This window comes from Lutra lutra, chromosome 14 (genome assembly GCF_902655055.1).
Source record: "Lutra lutra chromosome 14, mLutLut1.2, whole genome shotgun sequence".
Classification (NCBI taxonomy): domain Eukaryota; kingdom Metazoa; phylum Chordata; class Mammalia; order Carnivora; family Mustelidae; genus Lutra; species Lutra lutra.
Window position 1 is genome coordinate 6068275 of NC_062291.1, and position 16356 is coordinate 6084630.

A 16356-nucleotide genomic window follows, 5' to 3' on the forward strand; every position below is an offset into this window, starting at 1 on the left:
GAGGACAGGCTTTCAAAACTAATCTCAAAAAGTTTGCTAGTACAACCCAACTCCTTCGAGGCTGGGTTTTCCCTCAGTATGAGGTACTGCAAAGAGCGCCCTTCAGAGAGCTAATAACAGAGCAGGGCCTGCACACAGGACTTCCTGTGCTGGTGATGACCAGCTTCGAGAAAGATCTTAGGAAAAACCACAAGGCAGGCTAAAGCTGCAGCACCGTCCACTGATCTCTCAGCCAAGGGGGTTGGACGAGGCTGAGGCCAGGAGGACAAGGAACAGAATTGAGCTCATAGTACCAAAGGGACACAGCCTTAAGGACAGCAGTATTCCAATCACATGATAGCATGGCAGGAAGCAATCAATGGAGGAAACCAATGAAAAGGCCTAGGATTCTTCTTTGGAAAAACCTAACAGGGCCTTTGAGTATTGGCCAGTATGATACAAGGACTGCTCGCACTTGGCGGAGAGTTGGCTCTAGGGAGAACTCACGGTCAGACACTCCCTGGATATGTGCTCATAGGGATGATGAACGCTTCTGATTCTGGAGCTACTCTGGGGCCAAGCAGAGCTCCAAGTTTCCTCTGGTCCAAGTAAACAGAAGAGGGCCTCCCAGAGTCTTGGCCCTAACACACAGGAAGGTTGTTGGCCCATGACTTCATGTTGGCTACACCGTGCTTCTCATGACATTCTGGACAGCACTCCTCGGTGTTTCAGGCAGTAGTCATCCCAGCCGGGTTAAGAAAAGGTAACAGAGTAAGTGATGAATTCAAGGCACTGGAAGGAATGGAAAGATAGGCTTCCTCCAAGTGACCAGCACTTTCCTGTTTCTGGGGCATATAATTACAATGTCTGTGTTCGGTTTGGGGTTCAACTTCCTGTCCTGACTCAGCCCACAACAGCCCCTCCCTCTCTCCATGTTCCTGCGGGACATGGAATGCCTAGAATCCTTCCTAAACATTTCCTGCATTTTCCACACTCTTTCCATTTTAATAGTCCTATACTAAGCCTCAAATGGAATTCAAAAGCAAGTAAATAATGTCCTTGACGTCAAAGAACTTAAAGTCCAGTGTGAAAAACAAGCACATGTATAATCGTGTTACTATGGAAGCAGAGGTAGGGGACTTGGGTCTGACCTGACCAGTGGGGTTCCCAAGAGTAGGAAGGACTAAGATGTTCCTCTGAGAGTCCATGTGTAGAATTTTAAACCTAAAACCAGAGGTATAAGCTAGATGGAGGATCATAGTGGGAAATCACATGGGAATCTAAAACCCAATGAAGCCAGAATGGCCAGAGATGGAAAAGCAAGTGGGGGAGTGGGGCACAGGGCAGGAATCGGGAAGCGGAGAACTGAGAACAATAAAGAGGGAGCTCTTGCCTAAAATCACTGCTGTTCACAGATTTGGGAAGAAGCTCTGGGAGCCTGCCAGGACAATGTAGGTGGGTGGGCGAGCTGGACTTAAAGCATCGGGGATGCAGTGGCAAGAGGGGGTCGATTTAAGAGATGATCAGGAAGCAATTAGATATGAAACATGAAGGAGAAGAAGGCGGCTGAAATAATCCTGAGCTTCTAGCTTGGAGGCGGCCTGATAGATGCATGACGATGACATAAATCACCACACAGACTGGGAAAGAGATGGGCTTGAGGAGCAAGGGCATGAGTCCATCCGGGCACGTTGGGTTTAAGGTTGTCAAGGGATGGCCAAGTGGACTTGTGCTCGGGAGTCGTGGGAAATACAGTCTCTGTTCCCTGGGACTTAGGTCAGGATTGGAGACCTGCATCTGGGAGTCGTCAGCCAGAGGAACAAAGGATCGCCCACGGAACGTGAATAGCAGGTGCCCAGACCAAACTTGGAGGTCATCTACATCCCAAGAGAGGCCTGAGAACAAGAGCCATTCAGTGGGGTACTCACAGCAGAAGGGGGCCTGCAGGGGTCGGGGCACAGTAGCAGAGGGGACAGCGGAAGCAGCGAATGCAGCCTTCTTAGACATGAAGTTGGTGGGGGAGAGAAGGCGTGAGATGGATCCATAACTGGAGAAGATGGTTCCCCCCAGGCTCCTGCTGGGCCTGGGAGCCAGCCTGCAGTGCTGTGCACCCCAGGGGGGAGGCCCCGTGAGAACACATGAGAGGACGGGAGAAGAACGGGATCTTCTGGGGGCTTCGGCTCTTCACATGCAAGGCTTTAGAGATTTTGTGGAAAATGCATGAGGCTGTTGTCCAGGTTTGGCAGAATTTAAACCTGATGCCTATCATGCTTAGTAACAGGATGTGGGCCTGGGGCACAACCTGCCAGCATCATGAGGTCTCTTCAGAGGCTAAGCTGAGCCCATAACCCCAGTCCCCCATGCCCCCCAGTCCACAGTCTCGGTTTGGGGGAATCAGGGGGGCATTTCTGTCTTGTGTGGTCATCTGTTCTTTGATTGTTTGTTTGAATAACCCACCTGGAGCGCTACTCTCACTCCCAGCCGCCTGCCTTGGCAGGTGAAGGTTACACGCACACAGTGCAGGAGGGGAGAGCAAAATCCGTGAGTCCTGAAGTCCTCACCAGAGCAGAAGCTCCAGGTCTGTAGAAGGTTTGGAAGCCCTGTGCTGACCCCACGAGACAGCCCAGGCCTCAGGGCAGGAAGCCAGTCAGAGACAGAAGATCCAGAGGCGGTAGCTGTCCCTTCGGTCCAGACTGTCCTCTCCAGCTCGGCCCTGGGCAGGTTATGGCTGCCTTGAGTCACTTGCAACATCAAGGAATTGCCCTTGATTCTTGGTCTAGGGCTTGCTTTGGGTTTCCCCCAGAGGTCCACTGGAAGTGCTCAAGGATTGAGGGCTACCTCCCCACAGTGAATCTCAACAGTAAGTCCAGTTTTCTTCCATTCTGAAAACATTTGGATTTGGGCCCAGGCCCAGAACCATATAGATTGAAGTGACAAAGACTCATAATGAATCTGTCTGTGTCATCCTGTCCTCATTATACCCACAACCCAGCAAGGAGGTAGAAAGAGCTAAAGTAAACAAAGAAGGCACGAAAACTGTGACTAACAGTGCGGGGTGCTATGCGGAAACAATGCTGGGAACCTCTTTTAGACAGACAGGCAGTGAAGGGCTTTCTGAAGAGTGACATTGAAGCTGAAACCTGGAATTTGGATAGTGAGAAATCCAGCGAAAGGGAGGGTATAGCCTGTGCAAAGGGCCTGAGGCAAGAGGCAAGACCTGAAGCCCTTCCGGATCCCCAGCAGGCGGATAGTGCTGGAAGAGGAAGGTGGTGTGGAGTGAGACAGTACTGCGCCGTGGCCCCAAAGTGGGTGGCCTCCCGTCTACACTCACTGGGGAGTGAAGAGGTGGACAACCCCAAAACGGGCTTAAGATGATCACTCTGGTTCTGTGTGGCGAGTAAGCTAAAGAGAAGACAGAAGGAGCAGCCAAACAGGGGCGTGAGTTGGGGGAGTTCACTGGTGAGTGGATGGCCACCCTCTGTCTGGTGGATGCCCAGGAGGTGGCCGAGAGGCAGCGCCACATGAACTCAAGTGAGGAAGATGGCAGCCGCACAGGCATGCTCCGCGGAGGGGAGGCAGGGAAGCCAGCAGAGGCCTGCGGGTCTACATCTGTGGCCAAGCTGAGGAACAGGGCCTGGTACTGAGGGCAGCTGGGTCACACCACGTCCAACTGTCCCCACGTGGCCTCTGAGGTGTCCAGGGGGGCTGCCTTGGCTGTGGTTGGTGTCCTTGGGCCCGGGGTCCCAGGGCTGCTGGTGAGGGTCCCGGGACAGCAACAGAGACTAAATGAAAGGGGCTGAAGCCATTGGCTTTCGTGTATGAGCCCGGGAGTATCCCTGCACTGCTACCACCAGGCCTCCCCTCCAAGCAGGTGTTATGGGGCACACAGGCTCCTTCCATTAAAACCCCCTCCCACCTGGGGCCTCTCCCCTGAAACACTACCTCCTATCGCAACGCAGTGAGAGTGTCCAAGAGTGGGGTCCCTCCAAGAGGCAGGTTTGAGGAACCTGGGGAGGACCAGGTAGGCATGGTGGCAAGCGAGCAGCAAGGACCATGGGCGGCAGGGGTGACCCTGCGTGAATGCGCCCAACACTCCTGCCCGAGCTTCCCAGGGCCACGGGGGCAGGGCAGTGGGGTAGGGATGGGTCCTGCAGAGAGCACAGGGAGCAGGCGGACCATGGGTCTTACTCCAACTGCGGTGACAGTGCGACCTGGGACGATCTGAGTCAAGTGTGCCCTTCCAGAGCACGGGGACCTCTCTTGTCATATCCCCCCAGATGCCCCGGGGATAGCGCTCACCTCAAATACCGAACCCGCGGGTGTTCCTCAGAGCACACTCCCATCCGTTTGACAACGCGCTTTGCTTTTGAGCTCAAAAGAATGTCTGCCCTACCTACCTCCTTCTATTTCATTTTTTTTGCTAAGTAACAGCAGCGGGGTGTGCAGAAGAGGCAAATAATTATCCCCTGAGTGATTGATTAAGTGAATCATAGAAATACCTTTCAGGTGAATGATTGAAGACTTTCATTTAAAAGTAACTTTGCACTGTATTCAGTTCATGGCCACACCACGGCCTCAGCTCCACTGCAGAGGGACAGCAGCATACGACAAAGGGCAAGACGTGCTTGTTTACCTGGAAACCCAGGGACCACAGGGGAGCGGGTCCCCGAAGCCAGGCCCAAGCACACCCAGTCCCCTGGGCCTGCAGGGAGCACGTGCCCAGCCTCTTAGATTTTTCTCTTTCACTTTCCGAGGCTGATTTAAAGACTGACTCATCGTTACAGCAAAAGAATCCTAAAAGAATGAAGTTCAGATAATCCATTCTTAACAGTCATTGCCAAAGTCCCATCCCTTTGGCTAGGTTTGGTTTCATTGATACTAGGAGTTTGGTTTAATTATGAATGAATGATTTATACAGTTATACATACAGAATGTGGTATGAGAGACATATAAATGGAAAGAAAATATGGAAGGTTAAAAAACGTAAAGGTACTGATAAGGCTTGTAAAGGCTTTTCCCCCTGCATCCACAGCTTATTAATGGTATCTCCTTTGACTGAAGTAGAGTCTGTGAGTCACGCTGGGCCATCCCCATCCTCCTTCATCCCCTAATCCAGTTTTCCGTCGAATTCTACTCATTTGGCCACACTTCCCTCTAATCTCTCTACTCCTCTCAGTAAGACTGAGGACCTCACCCTGCTTACCTCAGTGGGTGGTAGTGTGGATGAAATGTCTCCATAGAGTGGACAGTGTACTTGCTAAATGTTAGCAGATCCTACCAGAAAGTGCCTGGTATCCGCCTCTGCACAATGAAAGACAGACTCTTTCCAGCCCCAGAAAAAGTAGGCAAATTCCTAGACACTGAAGGGCCGGCCCCAGTTCCCAAACCATGGAGTGTTCCACGGGGAAGAAAAATGCAGAGAAACCAGTTTGTGCAGTTTGTTTTTTGATTTGTTTTTGATGGGGATGGGGAGGAGATGGGGGGGACAGAGGCAGAGCTGAAGGGGAGGAAAGGGCTAAGAATTTGCACTTGGAAAGGTAACAGAAGGGAGCCTGGTTGGCTTGGTCAGAGGTGGTGAATTTGAGCACCACAGTGCGGGTAGAGTTTGCCTTAAAAAAGAGACCCCGGTCTTCGAACATTCAGGACCCAGAGTAGGCAATGGTGATGCCGATTTAGGGGGGATGCTGGAATGCCAAACCCCTGGTCTTGCAGTTTGGTGGCAAAGTTTGCCACCGAGTGGGATCTCTGCAGATCCACTACCCAAAGAGGAGATGGGGGAGTCGACCACATAGGCTGGGCCATGGTAAGCATGGAGCTCTTCATAAATTCTAAGCCAGACAATTGACTTGAGCGAGACGTTCTAATCTACCTTGATCAGAAGGAACTCAGTCATGATTTGTTTAAAAAAAAAAAAAAAAAGAAAGAAAGGTAAAATTCCCTGAACTTCGATACTGTGGAGAAATACATGACTTGGCGGGCTGCAGGGGGGCTCAGCTAGTTAAGAGACTACCTTTCAGCTGAGGTCATGATCCTGGAGTGCCAGGATCGAGTCTCGCATCAGGCTCCCTGCTCAGTGGGGGGTCTGCTTCTCCCTCTGACCCTCCCCTCCTCATGCTCTCTCTCTCACTCTTTCAAATAAATAAATAAAGTCTTTAAAAAAAGAAAAGAAAAGAAATACATGACTTGCATGCAATCAAAATAAAAATTCATTTTAAGAATCACGGAATTTGTAGTAATTTTTTAGTCTATATTCGTTTTCTCAATGTACTAAAAGTGCGACTGCTACTGTGTGAGACACAGGGAGAATTTCTTTTCTCGTAAAATATAGATCCTCATTCCTGGTTCAGTTGAGAAAAAAATTACGGGTAAATCACATGACCCAGAATTCCATCCATGTCAGGGCTCTTGTTGGTCTCCCTGCCCCCACCCCCCGTGCCCTCGAGAAGGCAATGCTCATGTGTTCGTTCGTTCGTTCGTTCATTCATTCATTCTTGCCACAGTATTTGTTACGCTCCTGATCGCTCTCACAAAAGAGCAGAGAGGACCCACACGCCCTGTTCTCCCGGAGCTCACGGGCTAGTCCCTCGACAAGTCGTGCTGCTCCACACCTATGCCTTCCTTCCTGCTGAGCCATCCAGAGAGCAGGGGGACCCTGCGCTGTGCTCCCCGCATGTGACCCACAGCAGGACCAGCTGGTTCAGAAACGATCCTTTATCCGTCCGAATGCCTCCTTAAAGTCTAAGACTGCTTGTGCTTCCTGCAATGATGTGTTTCCAGAACCCAGGCATACATAAAACCTGCCCCAAGTAGAGTTCCCTAAAGTAATGAAAACTCCCCTAAACATTGGCACGCACCTATCTCTTCTCCCAGAGCTATGGCCATTGACCTGGCAGTTCTCAACCCAGGCTGCACATTAAAATAATCTGGGGAGCTTTCTAAAAAGCACCATTGCCAGCTTTCCTCCCCAGAGAATCTGATTCAAACCATCGGGGAGGGGAAGAGAAAGGGGGGGGTAGGGGTGAGGCCCCAGGCATATGTATTCTTTAAAAGCTCCCTAAGAGGGGCACCTGGGTGGCTCAGTCTAGCTTAAGTGTCTGCCTTCGGCTCAGGGCATGATCCCAGGGTCGTGGCATTGAGCCTGGCATCAGGCTTCCTGCTCGGTGGGAAGCCTGCTTCTCCCTCTCCCACTGCTTGTGTTCCTTTTCTTGCTGTGTCTCTCTCTGTCGAATAAATAAAGAAATCTTTGAAAAATAAAAAATAAAAGCTCCCTAAGGGAAACAACTTATATAGAGGTACCAACATAAAGGTCAAGTGATCTGGTCCTTCAGAAATCTGCCACTTTCACAGGCACATTGAGGGCATGAACTAGGTCATCAGGACAACATGGAATTTCACAGGCGCCTCACCACGGATCACCATCTTGCAGCGTCACTTTGGGGCCCGTTTTCTTCTTGTGTCTAGGTTAACAGGGGCCAAAGCAAGGACAGTGGCGCCAAGGGGTTTGGGAGTAGAGAGCCTTCTCCGTTCCAAGGGGCAAGGATTCGTGGATGGCAGTGGGGAGTGGGTCCGTGTTGGTCTTCTTGTTGGGAGGAACACCAGGAAGGTCATCCCCCCACAGTTGCCATCTCAGTAGGTACTTCTAGAACCTTCCAAAAGATGTGAGGCAGACCGTTGGTCCATCTCAGAGCAGAGGGCCCCAAGAACTTCACTCCCAGAATCCTGTGGGATGACTCGTGTGAGGTGACTGACAACCCCACCCCCACAGTTGTCCTGCTTCTCTGCTCCACACGCAGTGACAGTTTGGCTACAGAATATGTCTCTGTTGTGGTTTCCCGCTTTAGAGGGAATGAGTCAGGTCCCCTGAAGGAAAGGTGTTACGAGGAGAAAAGTGTGTTCTCAATACACGTTCCCCAGGAAAGATGTGATGTGAGTGAGAGAATCCATCTCTGCTTAATGTCCACGGGACTCTGCAGGGAGCAGCCGCGGAAATCAGATATTGCGCCTTCTGAGCAGCCCAAGAACCGATGGTAGACTCCACAGCCCAGGGACAGCACAGTAGGACATCTTCAAAGAAGCAAGTAACAGGAACGTTTCCAAGCTCACACTCTCAGAAGCTCTGCTCTGGGGCGTAGGCCCCACGCTCTGGATGAAGGTTTTCATCCACTTTTCCTAATATCGTCTTCTTACCTCCAAAAAACCCCTTTGAAAATCCAGTATAGTGTTTGCTATTTTTAGGGGTTTTGCTCTTCTATGACATAACCCACGTGTTTCCTGCACACCTGAAGTCCGTCTTCATGTTGTGGGTTGTTTGGCAGCAAACAGTGGGCTGTAACCTCCACAGAGCACGTTATGCACTTGTGGGCCAATCATTCAGCCAACCCTCACTCCAGACTGAACAGCACCACTTCCATGTGCACACCTTCCCCGGTTATTGCAAAAAAAAATAAAAAAAAAAAAACAACAAACAAACCCACGCAAAAGCCCTTGCGTCACTGCATTGGAAGTTCAGACAGTTCTCCTCCGAAATCATAGTCACGGGCCAGCTTCTCCCCTGAATAAAATTCGGATGCCATTTAGCTCACAGAGATGATTCTGCTTCCAGATTTACAGCAGCACCTCTCCTCTGGAATGTTCCTCACCCCGGCTGCCCACCCCAGCCCCATTTCTTCCTTATTGGCCCATAAGCCCACAAAGCTGCCCTGAGAGATGATGAATCTGGAATTAAACATAACGGGCATAGCTGCTGTATTAGGAAAACACGCTGGAAATCCCTGAAAACCAGAGGGACCATATCACACTTCTCCTGTATAATTCGGAGAAAGGGCAGGCCGTGTGGAAGGGCAAGGCCAAGGGCTGCGGGAGCAGAAACACGTCTGAGAGGCCATGCTTCCCGGCCCTGCCTTCGACTCCTCATCTGGCCTAAATTCCCATCATGTAACTGGAGCAGGAGCGACCCTCCGGGACAGCTAAGCCCCAGGGGGCCGCGGCCGAGGGACGGGAAGTGCCCAGAGCACTCCACGCACCTCTTCCTCGTATCAGGTCCACCCTTGGCCTTGTCGCCTGCGGTGGTCCTACCCTGCGACATGAACTCGTAGATGTAGAACTTGTAGATGACTGTCAGACCTCCTGTTAGATGTCCTGGGATCGGTTAGATCACTTTCGCTCTCCTGGCGTGAGGTCTCTGTCCTGAGTTAGGCTGGTCATCTGGTGTCGAATGCGGCTGTCGCGCGAGCTCCTGCATGCCGGTGAGGGTAAAAGGGGAAATACGACTGGAGTATTGGAGCAACTCAGACAAGGAACGTGGGCAAGTTCACAGCGCTGGGTGCCCTCGTGGCTGAGCAAGACAGCGAGTGCACAGGGGAGACAGGGTGCCTTTGGGTGAGCTTATGGGTGGGCCTGTAAAGGTTTGGACCGAGGGCTCTATGTGTGCAAATAAATACGTGGGAAGCATTGGGGACAGCGGGTTCTCTGGGTTCCCCTCCTCTTGCCTCTCATCCAGCAAGAAGAGCAGATGAAAGAGCTTCCAATCTAATAACTGTGAAGACTTTAAAAAACAGAGCAACATAGAAAATGACACTTTTCTTTTCACACAAGCCCAAAGCCAACAGCAAGGGACCCGGTGATGGCTTCAGTTGAATTGTAGCTCCCACTCCAGCGGGTCAGCCCAGGAACAGCAGAGCGTTGGGAGGAACAGAATCCCAGGGCTCTACGCTCTCATCTTTCCTTTGGCCACATGCCCGAAATGCTCTTGATTGTTAAGGAAAGATGAGGGACAGAAGGTTTTTCCTCAGATGAGATCTGCTGGTAACAGTGACTTTGAGGGGTCCGTAGCCCAGGTGACAAGGAAGACAAGAAACCCAAGGGGCACCCAACAATATAAGAAGCGCTACATGGCGGGGCGCCTGGGTGGTTCAGTGGTTAAGTGTCTGCCTTCAGCTCAGGTCATGATCTCCGGGGCCCGTGTCAGGGTCCCTGCTCAGCAAGGAGCCTGCTTTCCTTGCCCTCTGACCCTCCCCCGACTCAAGCTCGCCTGCTCTCTATTTCTCAAATCAATTAATAAAATCTCAAAAACAAAAAAACAAAAAAACAAACAGTGTCCAAATGGGATGAGAAGCAGAAAGGAAGGGCCTATCAGGTCACCTGGAGGGGGACAACCTGGAATGAGGCAGCCGAGGTGAGTCTTAGTGAATCTGGGGAAATTATAACTAGCAGGTGACCAGGAGGGGCGAGCAGGTGCCAAGGCTAGAGGCCCAAGGGGAGCACAAGCAGTTGGGTAAGGCTGGAGCCCACAGCCCGAGCTCAGAGGCTATGTGTCTGGGGCCAGGCTCAGATTTGCATGTGGGTCTCGGATGAGACAATGAGAGTGACGTCATTGTAGCATGTAGACCATATCTTTTTGAAAGATTCCACCAACGGCAATGCAGAGGTGATTGGATGGTTGGGGGGTGGTGGGCAGAGTGATGAGCAAAATAGCCACAGATGCTCCCAGAATGCAGTAAGGATGGTAAGAGTGGGCACAGGTTTTGGCGGGAAGACGATGACATGACCCACCTTAACGGAGTTGCAGGATATCCACATGGAGATGTCCAGTATGTTTGGGGGAATCACAGTCCAAAGCTCTGTGGCGTGGTCTTTGCTAGAGTTGAAAATCCGGGGCTCATTCAAATGTAAAGGTATGTGGGGGCCACGGTTAGGGTAGGGGTGCTGAGGGGGCACGTGCAGCTGAAGGAGAGGAGGGGACCCAAGAGGCCAGGACCCCAATGTCTGCTGGACCCACAAGTTTCTATGAGAGGCAGAAAAGCAGAACAGCGTTGTAGCGTGGACATCGAGGGAGGGGGAGAGTTCCAGGGGAGACAATGAGCAAGAACAGTGACAACAGTCACAAGTAAGGGAAGAAGCCAGTTTTCATTGGACTAAAAAGGAACAGGAGGGGAATCAGTGGAAACAGCAAGAAACATACATATAGAGATCTTCCTAGACTTACAATGGGGTTACTTCCAATAAACCTGCCATAAGTTGAAAATACCCTGAGTGGAAAACTCACAAATGTCATAGCTCAGGCCAGATTACCTTAAGCATGCTCAGGACACTCCCATGAGCCTACAGTTGGCCAAGCGCATCTCTAACACAAAGCCTCTTTGATAATAAAGCATTGAATATCTGTGCAATTGTGTGCATGCTATGCGGAGAGTGAGAAACATAATGGCTTGCGGGAGTGCCCAGTGGTGGGAAGTATGTCTGCTACTGACCCTCGCGATCAGGTAGTCACCTGAGAGTTGAGCCACCACTGAGCTCAGGAGAGATGATGGTGCTGCTAGGCCAGGAAAAGATCCAAATTCCAAGGACATTTTCTACTGAATATGTATCATTTCCATACCATCGTAAAGACAAAAAATCACAAGTCGAACCCTCAGAGGTGGGGGGCCATGTGTACCATGGGTACTCAGGAGTGTTGAGACGACCGCATGGACACTTAGCTTCTCTGTCTATACCTTGTGCAACTCCAATTTTGCAATAGACACTAGCGCACCTTCCATGTGACAATCTGTTCAGCACTGGGGATACAAACATAAACAAAACAAAGTCCATGTGCCCAGAGAACTTTCCATCTAATGGTTCCAGAGAGAAGCCTAGGACACAGGCATCAAAATGCAAGAAGATACATTCCGGACACAGCACAGTCATTGTCCGGAGGGAAAAGACACAATCCTTCCTCTCAAGGAGCTCACCATTGGGCTTGCCCACAGACAGCGAGAATGTAGAAGAGGGGAGAAGGCTTCCACTGCGGGGCGCTGTACTCTGGGCATCCAGAAAAAATAGTGAAATCAGTTTTAAGTGGGGATTGAGCAAGGTTTCCAAGAGAAGGTGGCATTGCAGTCAGATCTTGGACATTGGGCTATCGGGTTAATGGGATGGCAGAGATGGTCCTTTCGGGCAAAGGATGTAATATGTCAAGAAGTCTTATGGAGAACCGTCTGGAGACTCTGTCTTAACGTAAAGGAGGAAGCATACAGTATGCGGCCAGAGCACAGAGTGGGGGGACACCTGGATGGGGTCAGTCGGTTAAGCATCTGACCCTTGGTTTTGGCTCGAGTCATGATCTCAGGGTGGTGAGATGGAGCCCGTACCGGGCTCCGAGCTCAGCGGGGAGTCTGCTGGAGGTTCTCTCCCTCTGCTCCTCCCCCACTAATGCCCACTGTCTCCCTCTCTCTCAAATAATGACTAAATCAATCTTTACAGCACAGAGTCAGACTTTTTGGAAAATTTCCTTAAATCTTGGCCCCATCACATCCTGTCGAATCACCCCGATCCAAGCTCGAGACATGCCCCTGGACGGAGGGCTGGCTGCACATGGCAGAGTCAATGCCAACACTTCGTCCTGCGGGGGGCCGTCCCCGCGGCTTCCCAGCGAGGGCACAGGCACAAGTCTGTTCTTTGTGTCTGTCCATGCACATCTGTGTATGTACCCTCCGCGGCTGGTCTGTATTCTCGTGGCCTCTCCCCAGTGCTCCTCGGGCAATGATATCACGTTGGCATCAAGGAAAATAAAACAAACATGTTGGTCCACAGTGGGTAGAGATAATTGAGGAAACCTGTAATGAACTCGTGCGTTTGGGTCTGGTTTGTGGTTCTATCACGAAGATCACATATCCTCGCTCTTAGAAAGACCTCACGTCTTGATTTAAGTGTTGGTTTTTGAAAATGTTGTTTTGTAAATACCATATAAAGATAGGACCTTGGTACAAAACAGAGGAATGTGGGGTTTCAACATAGTTGGATAATTTTTTAAAAATCAGAGCCCAACTTTTAATTAAGGCAAGGGAGTTTAATTTAAACAAATAAATGATTAGAGGTGACTACCAGTTTATACACCAGTGTATAAACAAGAGCACAATTTTTTTAAAAAACGTGATCCTCATTCTTTCCATTTGAGGTAACATCCTCATCTGACTTTCTAGCCCTGTTCTCTCTATACAAGAGGCAGGGAGCTGAGGTTTTGGCCTCTATTAGCAGCCACTTTTTTGGCGAACAATAGGACAGAACACACAGCAATCAAATCAGCCTCGAAATTGGCCCAAAACATCAAATAGGCCTGGACATGATGGTGTATTTTCAGGCACATATAAACTTGGCCTGCATTCTTCAGGGCGTGAGTCTGGCACCTTTCTGGATCAGTAAATAAGCTTTTTGAAAAGCCCAAACAAACCATAAGGAAATCCTGCATTTTGAAACAAAAGGTATAAAAGCTAAGTAAAGACACACACTGCCATTGTCTGCTCTGCCAGGATGTGAGCTGTTGCCTTGGGAGAAAGATAACAAGATGCCGTATTTGCAGGGCCAAGACTCCAGGTCCCATGAAAACAAGATAAAAAAAAAAAAATTAGCGAGAAACAAGAAGTACTCCATGGGCTTTCAGCCGGCCCAAGAGAAAAAAAAATCTGGAGAGCTTCTCCATCCTGAAATGGAAGCAGCGGGCAAGGAAAACAAGAAAGAACATCAGGACTAAGTTCAAGTTTTCAGGAAATACATGAAGGCAGACAAAGACCAAAAAAAAAAAAAAAAAAAAAAGGCAGAATACTGTAATGCCAGCCAAAGGAACTGAGGGGAATGGGTTTGTTTTTAAAAACGTGTACTAACAAGTTTTCATTTTATTTTGCATTGCCGCACATCTGCGTATTTAGAAAACTACATCCCTTCGGTAGTAATGGTTCAGTACAAGAAGGTACTACGGTTGGTGTCTGTGTGTTCTAATTCTAAGTGTTCTGTTATTCCAGGTCTAATAGAGCAGTTAAGGCACCTATAACAGCATTTTTTAAAGCATGTTGTAAAATAATAAAAGGTAATGTAATTTTTTAAAAACGTGTTTTTTTTTTTTCACTCCCCTCCTTCTTTTTTTTTTGGTTCGGGGGAAGAGTGTGGAAAAAAAGATGTAGGCCCATTTCATGAATGAAGAAGAAGTTGAAAGATAAGTGACTCCATATTAGCTGAGCCTTAAAACTGCTTTTTTTTTTTTAAATGATCTCTCTTTTTTTAAGATTTTATTTTTAAGTCATCTCTGCATCCAACGTGGGGCTTGAACTCATGACCCCGAGATCAAGAGTTGCACGCTCCTCTGACTGAGCCAGCCAGGCACCCCTAAAAAATTATTTTAACGAAGAAAAATCAAAGTAAGGGGGAAGGACACCTGGGAACTAATGAAGATGCTGTCAATAACAATTTTTTTTTTAATTTTATTTATCTGAGAGGAAGAGAGAGCACAAGCAGAGGGAAGGGCAGAGGGAGGGGGAGAAGCAGGCTCCTGGCTGAGCAGGGAGCCGGACTCGGGGCTCGATTCCAGGACCCCGAGATCATGACCTGAGCTGAAGGGAGACGTTTAACCGACGGAGCCACCCAGGTGCCCTTTTGTCAATAAACTATTGATAAGGACATGTTAAGGGGGTATTTAGAGAAATTGAAGACAGGCGAATGAGAGGTTGAACTAACGTTAGCACATCCCAGGGTATTCAATGGAATGAGCTAAAGAATGTACAAGAGCGTGGAGGCAGTTATTTTCGAATGCCATCCAGTACGCAGGGACACGGAGAACAGGTGTCTTAACATTATATCGTGTTTCCTGGTAATATCATTCGCGATAAATGCATCGCTTGTTCTCCGAGTCAGACCGTCAGCCTGGGTCTCATCTTTCCCTCCTCTCTCAGGAGCAATGTGATAGGATTGACTAAAGCAAAAGATGCTTCAAATGCCTTTTGGTTTTAAATAGAAACAGAGGGGCACCTGGGTGGCTCAGAGGGTTAAGCCTCTGCCTTCGGCTCAGGTCATGATCTCAGGGTCCTGGGATCGAGCCCCGCATCTGGCTCTCTGCTCAGCGGGGAGCCTGCTTCCTCCTCTCTTTCTGCCTGTCTCTCTGCCTGTCTCTCTGCCTACTTGTGATCTCTGTCTGTCAAATAAATAAATAAAATCTTAAAAATAAATAAATAAATAAATAAATAGAAACAGAAACAGAAACACGCCTCCCAATAAAGAAGGAGGGAACTGAGGCATCGGAAAACCAAGGGAATTGCTGAAGATCAAAGACCAAGTCAAAGATGAAGTTTAGACCCATTGTCTGAACAAATCTCCCCAAAAAATCTCCCCCCAAAAGAACAAATTCTCTCCAAGAAATCTCCCCAGAGAAAGGAGAGCACAGAAGGTGACCTGGGTCTCAGGGGTTAATGCAGGCATGCCCGTGGGGGGTGGGGGAGCCCACACTTTAGCTGGAGCTGTTAGTATGGAAGCAAACCTTATCTACCGCTTCACCGGTTTTCTCCAGCCATTTTCCTATGCCAAGGTACACTCGGCCAATGGCAGAGCTAAAGCTACGGACCCCAAGTCATTCTTCCACCCCCTTCCGCAAACACATTTCATAAGGACCCTCACTCTGCTTTGTGAGTTGCAGAATGAATGTGAGCCTGCCCCTTACACGGCACAGTTGAGACAGGGGAGTGAAGAGTTTTACCAGCTTCTGCACATCGATGAGACCAAGGGAGACATTAACCTCAGTTGGTGGTAACCGGAGGCAGGCTTTGGGCATTTAGGTGGGGTGGAGGAGAAGACGGTCGGTGGGCACCCCAACGCACTTCATAAGGTCTCTCACTGAACCACCCAGCACAGAGCGGGCAGACGACAGATATAGACCCTGTCCTGGATGGGTCTCTGGGGCCCCCTTCCGCTTCGGCCCCTCCAAACCGGGCAGGGCATCCCATGCCTCCTGCACACACCTGTCACCCGTCCCCAGCACCCCCCAGCCGGGAGGGCCGGCAGGGTCAGGCATGACCTGCCTGTTCAGGCGTGCTGACAGGTCAATGACAGTCAGCAGAAAACAGCCGTGCCAAGGAAGAGTGTCCTCTTCTGGGCTGACTCAGCTGGGGGCAGGAAGGCAGGGGCAGCTGGCGTTAGGTGAAGCCCTCGATTGCCCCTTACGAAATATTCGCCGAAAGTGGATTTGCGTTGACCTGGTTCTAAGAAAAGTCACTCTGGGTGGGATTTGAACGGCAGAGACACTGTGTCAACAAAGCCAAGTGATAAGCTGCTCGCCATTGCTCTGCGCTAATGTGTCCAACTGTGTACCACGGGGATCGGTTTTATATCTCTCTCCAGATCGGTGTGTTTTTATGACAACCGTCTCCATAGCAACCAGGTGTCCAGACACTAAATGGATCTCAAGGATATTAAACCCGAGCCTGGTGCCGGAAGCCCACTCTGACGGCTGTTTCCCTGGGGCCATTACTGGTCGAGGGCTTCGGGGAGGACTCAGGAGGTGTTGGGGGGTCCCCCAAGACCCAGCTCCGCATGCGGACAGGGTGAGGGGAGAGGAGCCTCCCTCTTCTCACAAAAGAG